The sequence below is a fragment of the Temnothorax curvispinosus genome, unplaced genomic scaffold (genome assembly GCF_003070985.1).
Source record: "Temnothorax curvispinosus isolate PA1 unplaced genomic scaffold, ASM307098v1 QBEX01010893.1, whole genome shotgun sequence".
Lineage (NCBI taxonomy): Eukaryota > Metazoa > Arthropoda > Insecta > Hymenoptera > Formicidae > Temnothorax > Temnothorax curvispinosus.
The window spans coordinates 1-5951 of record NW_020220673.1 but is presented as its reverse complement, the minus strand read 5'-3'; the positions used below and the strand labels follow the sequence as shown (position 1 = coordinate 5951).

Here is a 5951-nt window from a genome sequence, read left to right as displayed (position 1 = left end):
CGTTATTAAATTTGTCATTAAATATTAAAACGGAATTATATTAATATCACACCGAAAAAAATATCTCTGGCAATGCTTTCGGCGTTAACGTAGTCTTAGTACTGAGTAAAAATATCTTTCATTTATACATAGATACTTTTGATTGCGATAAAATCGATAACATATCAGGAATACATTCCGTTGCAATAATATTTGGCAACAGAACAGCTGTCAACAAAAACGATCAGTAAAATATTTATATCGATTACATCAATGCAATTTTCAGCAACATTTATACTAGTAGATTTATAAATAATATGATTCAGCAACAAATTTTATATTATTATATTTTGTCGCTGTATTTTATTGAAACTTCCATAAAAACTTGCTATTTGACATATATATGTATAATAATTTTTTTAATACTAAAAAATTGAAATATACGTTGTTTATTAGATATTAAATTTAATGACTGAATAATAACACGCGATTAGACCGTCGTGAGACAGGTTAGTTTTACCCTACTGATGACCAGTCATTGCGATAGTAATCCTGCTCAGTACGAGAGGAACCGCAGGTTCGGACATTTGGTTCACGCACTCGGTCGAGCGGCCAGTGGTGCGAAGCTACCATCCGTGGGATTATGCCTGAACGCCTCTAAGGCCGTATCCTCTCTAGTCAAAGATACAAATACTAGACATCGCACTTACAGAATTAAATAGCTGATTCTATAGTAAAATTAATTACGACGCTTGGAACATTTATATTGCCATACTTATCAGTTCAATTTTGAGTTAGAAAAATATAATAAAGAAACATCACACTTTTTATACAAAATAGTATTTTCATAAATTTAATTTAATGCATCTTGAATTTAGTTATAGCATGTGTTTAAAGAGAGATCGCACTTCAAACATTGCGATTTATTTTGTTTTTTAGAAAGAATGAGTAGCAAAACTGAAAATCTTAACAAATTTTGAGCTAATACAGTTGTGGTATACAGTTAGTAATCTGTTATGTATAAAAAGGATTTAGTTTCGACATTTTTACAATCACTGTGATTTTAATTTTTTGTATTACGTAACACATAAATTTTTTTATACATAAAAATCTTTCTTGAATTGTGATACAAATTATAAATCGTCTGAAGTTGGCTTAAACAACCACAATAATTGTTTATTTTATTTAACTTACCAGAACCGATGTTTTAATAACTTATAATACTTATTATTAGAAAATATAAACTTTCAGTACTTACCGTCCGTTACGTCGGAAGAATAATACGCCTATAATTCTTGCAATAAGGAAAATTACAGAATGTGCTGCGTCTCACCTCAATTCAAGATTCGATCGTGTAATGAGAATGCGAAATCCGTACACCTGAGAGACCCAATTAGTTGACGGAACCAAAATTTCTTTGTTGGCAATTTTGTTTTGTTGAATTAAATCAATTGATTTCTGCAAATGATTAGATTGTTTAGAGAAACCAACTTCTTTTGTTGGAAAGTATTTTGTTCCTTTAACAAATAATATCTAAATTTGTGTTGTTTGAAACAAAAATTATTGTTGTAGTTGCGATTCGTGGATAATTCATAGTAAAACAAGTTATTTTTCTCCGAATAACACAATAATTTACTTTGTTCGTTTAAACAAACAATCCGCGTATTAGGTTGTAGCCGAATTGGATCTTTTGTTCTTTGAACGAAATATTTGGTTCCACGTATAATTCTTCAAAATTATTTTGTTCTTCCAACAAAAGTGTTCGTTTGCTCATAGGTATAGAAACAAATAACTTATGGGGTGTCTACTAAAATTTGGTTATTCCAGCCAAATGGGTTTCTCAGTGCATCTTGAGCTTCTTACCTCGCGTTATTCGACTCTATGTAATGATAAACACACGTGCGACAATTGGATAATCAAACCGAATATTGTATTTCATTCGAATTCTGCAGTTTCTCTGACGTTTAGAAGAAGCGTCGACGTGAAAGGTGCTTTTATAAGCGACGAAGTAGAATAGATGCAAAACAAAATTTACATTTGACAATGCGATAACGTGCATGCTTAAGACACTATGTATATCAAACTACAACGAAGGCTGTTTTCGATCAAGATAATGTAATTTCTATTTTTATCGCGTCACGAGATATAATGCACGTATATATAACTTTATTTTTGCGATTATCTTCATCTTAATCACCTTCATCACACTTAATTGTAATGGTTTCCGGCAAAACACTGTTATGTTAATACTTCCTTCTCTCTCTTCTTTCTTGCGTACATCACGGACAGTAATTAATTTATATGAATTGATGATATAAGGCGATGATGTATGACGTTCCATCAATTACACAAATGTTTATCTTGGTTCTGTTTTGCAACATAAGATATTTTACCGTCGCGCGATCGTTTTCACACTGTTTATTTGAGTTAAATTAATTCCGGACTTTCTTAATATACTCGCCATTTTATTAAGATAAATGTTACTATTAATAAAAAAAAAACTAGTTTCTCAATGTAATATAAATGTCACATGTGTGACATTTATTTAATAAAATAATTGCAACGATTGTAATAATTGCGCGATTATCGTGACACAAGCTGACAAACATTGAAAATATTTTTGTTGTTGATGTAGTAAGAAAATATGCAAATTGTCATAATAACAAAGTAGATACAAAGAAATTTCACAATCCGTCCGAAAGTTACGCATAATTATTATAAAGTAGATATAAAGCACAATCCGTCCGAAAGTTACGCTTAATTATTATATCTAAAAAACAAAATTTTAACGCGCAAAAAATTATTTTAATCTACTCAAAATAAAATCCCGAGAAAAATATCGATTTTTGCTTTGTCATCTCGTTCGCGCATTATCTGTGTAGAATGCAATTGACTAGAGTGACTAGACAAAACATATAAAATGCATTTCAAACACGTCATTTGCAGATGATTCGCGGAAAAGTCATTTTGATTTATACGTGAAATAAAATTCTTAATAATTACGTTAAATAACATTCGATCCGCATTACGGCGGTTGTCCGCGATACGGCGAGCTTTCGGACTTTCAGTAATGCGCACTTATTATTGAACCATATTGCAAAAAACGGCTTTGCAATGTGGTTCAATAATAATGCAAAAAATCACGTAAATTTTAATAAAAAATAATTATTTTAGTGCAAAACATGCGTTATCACATGTGCGCAATGTTGGATAACTTTGCGCGTCAATAAAAAAATGAGCGTTTGTCGTACGAAAAAAATACAGGGGTTTTTTTTTGTTGTAAAATTTGTCCACAACAAGATGCGTATGATAAAATTCGTCTAAAATAAATGCTAAGGCCTAAAAACAGCGAAAAACTAAAACTATTCCAAAAAATCAAAATTTTTTGCTTACATAGCTACAAACTAAAGAAAAAGGGTCTAAAAAATTGGTTGCATCATGAGAAGTATTCTTTGTAGTTCTCAGATAATGTATGATTTTTGGGGGATTTTTAATTCCCTTTTAAATGACGGAAAAAATCACCGGCGCAATATAAAAAAAACGATGAAATTGAGAGTTTTCAAGATCCGAGTCTCGGACTTTGACGACGCATGCAAGCTAAACGACTGACTTGACGATAAATGTCGTTCGGATCATTATTGTAGATAATTTTACGCTCTACAAAAAAGGTACGTATAATTTAGTTACTTTATCTTGCTTAGTTTTCGAGATATTTGAGAAAAAATAAAAAAAATCGCGTTTTTTGTTGATAATATTGTTAATAACTTTTTATTGCGCGTTAATTTTGCGAAGCAAAATAAATCCCGCTTATAGCACCTCAAATCAAAGCGATTCATAATGGTTGCAACCTGGGAAGATTAATTGGAAGGTTTGATGTCTAATATGACTATAGCCTACACGGCATGCAGAGTATCTGTCTACAAACTTCGCTGTTTCTGATCTAATTTCTTTTTTCACATGTCGAGTAACAACGAATTAATAATTCTGTCTACGTTAACGAAGTTATAATACAACTATAGTAGAATTACTTGTGACAAAATTTCTTACTATATATAATTTTGTTGTCTACTTTTTCATATGTATAGGCAAGAAAAAAATAATGACTTTATTCATGTTAACGATGTAGCGTCATATGACGAGTTAGTCGCCGCTTAAGAGAGTTAAGCGAAATTGATTGAAATTACCCTCAGCGCTTTCGGTTCACAATGTTAGAAGCTCATTCCGCGTTCTTGGGCCAAGATAAAAGTTGCCGGAACCGCGGATGCATCGTGATTCGAGCAAAAATCTCGGATACAAATCTCGGACAAAGGCCGGTATTCATAGTCGGTTCTTATTTCAAGACCGTCTTAAGTAATGTCTTAAGATGCTAATACGGCTCTGTGATTGGTTCATGACGTCTTAAGATTGTACTTGAGATGGTCTTAAATATAAGAACCGACTATGAATACCGGCCAAAGTAACGTCTGATGCTCCGCATTCTCATACTAGTCGCTAAGTTCACATCGATTTAACGATTCTTTACTGCCAACCTTAGCGTTTCAGAAAAATACCGCGCTCAGATTAAATATAATTTTTAATTTACACTAAAAACTTTTTTTTTACTTATCGCGATATTTCTTTAAATCTTTCGATAAATATTATTTTGATATTTGCAATCAAGAATTCCAAAAAACTTAGAACAAATAGTATAATTAAATCGTTGCATTATCCAAATAAATTTTTTTGAATAAAATTTATTAATCGTAAATTGAACAATATAATAAAATTAAACAATTAATATTGCGTATTTATTTACACTTATAAAACAGACATACGCTACGATTGAAAATTCAAACGTATAGTCTAAGAGCTGACGACACTTTTGGCCAAGTAATTTTGTCAATTACAATTTTTCGTTTTAACCTGCGTGGACAACTCTCCTTCGATAATCCGAACACCTGGCTAGCCGTACCTGGGGGGGTTTAGAAGTACGCAGGTGAGAAAAAAAACAAATTTTCAAGTCATAGTATCGGATATTGATAATTGGTCATTCAGGAACATGCAAATAAATTGTCAGTTCGATTGCTCGGGGAATTAGTTGCCAGGCTTAATTATAAATAATTAAAAATAATTATTTCCAAGTCATACTATAAGAGCTGGTTTTTTTTTACTAACAAGTATAGTGCTAACACATGCCACCCAAAAGAATTCAAATGAAAATTTTGGTGGCAACATCTCTAAAAAAAATTATTGGAAATGCACAACGCCGGCGAAGGAGTCTGACGATGGCCGAGTAGAGGGGATAGCGTGCTATTCAGTGGGTTCGTTCCAATTCGTCATTATCGATGTCACTATCAATGTCACTCTCACATAAACCAGGGCCACCTTTTGAAAAACAATTGAGGCCATCGTCAGACCTCTAAGAAATAAACAAGGAATTAAATAAAGAAAATTAAAAATAAGAAATTGGTTCACAAAACGTCATTTCTCAACATGATAAAACTAATTCCTTGTTTACCTCGTAACGCGGCATATTACATACTATTTCCAGCACGTACATTTTATAACGTCAGAAATCTACATTTTGTAAGATTCCAAGAGTAGATCTAAATAACATCTCAAAAAGTGTTAAGTAATTATTGCAATTTATTATCTATATAATTAGCCAATTATTAACTAATCAATTTTTAACATCAAAAGAATTTCGCTTCCAGAAAATACATACGTTATTTTAATTTAAAAATGTTTGTTAATGTTTATTTTTATATTCCAGATGGTTTTGACTGAATATCTAACACTTATTATCGTGAAAGCTATATTTTGTTAGCATAAGATACTTCTTGTTTACAAAACGAGATCCCAGATACTTACAATAATAATGACGCATTATTTACGCTGATAAAAGTGTGATTGCGTTAATATGTGTTATTACTATCTCCATTTGATTTTCGTAATATTATTTCCATATGTAAGAATATATGCATTATATATAT

At 31.4% G+C, this 5951-nt stretch overlaps 1 long non-coding RNA gene across 2 annotated transcripts; it reads right to left on the bottom strand.

Moving 5' to 3' along the window:
- Positions 1-9: 9 nt before the first annotated feature.
- LOC112460835 lies at positions 10-1970 on the bottom strand. 2 transcript variants are annotated; one of them, XR_003041492.1, is made up of 3 exons: positions 1843-1970; positions 1238-1437; positions 10-207 (listed from the first exon to the last, which is right to left on the bottom strand). It is a non-coding gene; the product is annotated as an uncharacterized LOC112460835 (long non-coding RNA). The 2 variants fall into 2 exon arrangements; XR_003041491.1 differs by lacking the exon at positions 10-207 and adding an exon at positions 441-653 and having other exon boundaries at positions 1843-1969.
- Between the last annotated feature and the right edge of the window lie 3981 nt (positions 1971-5951).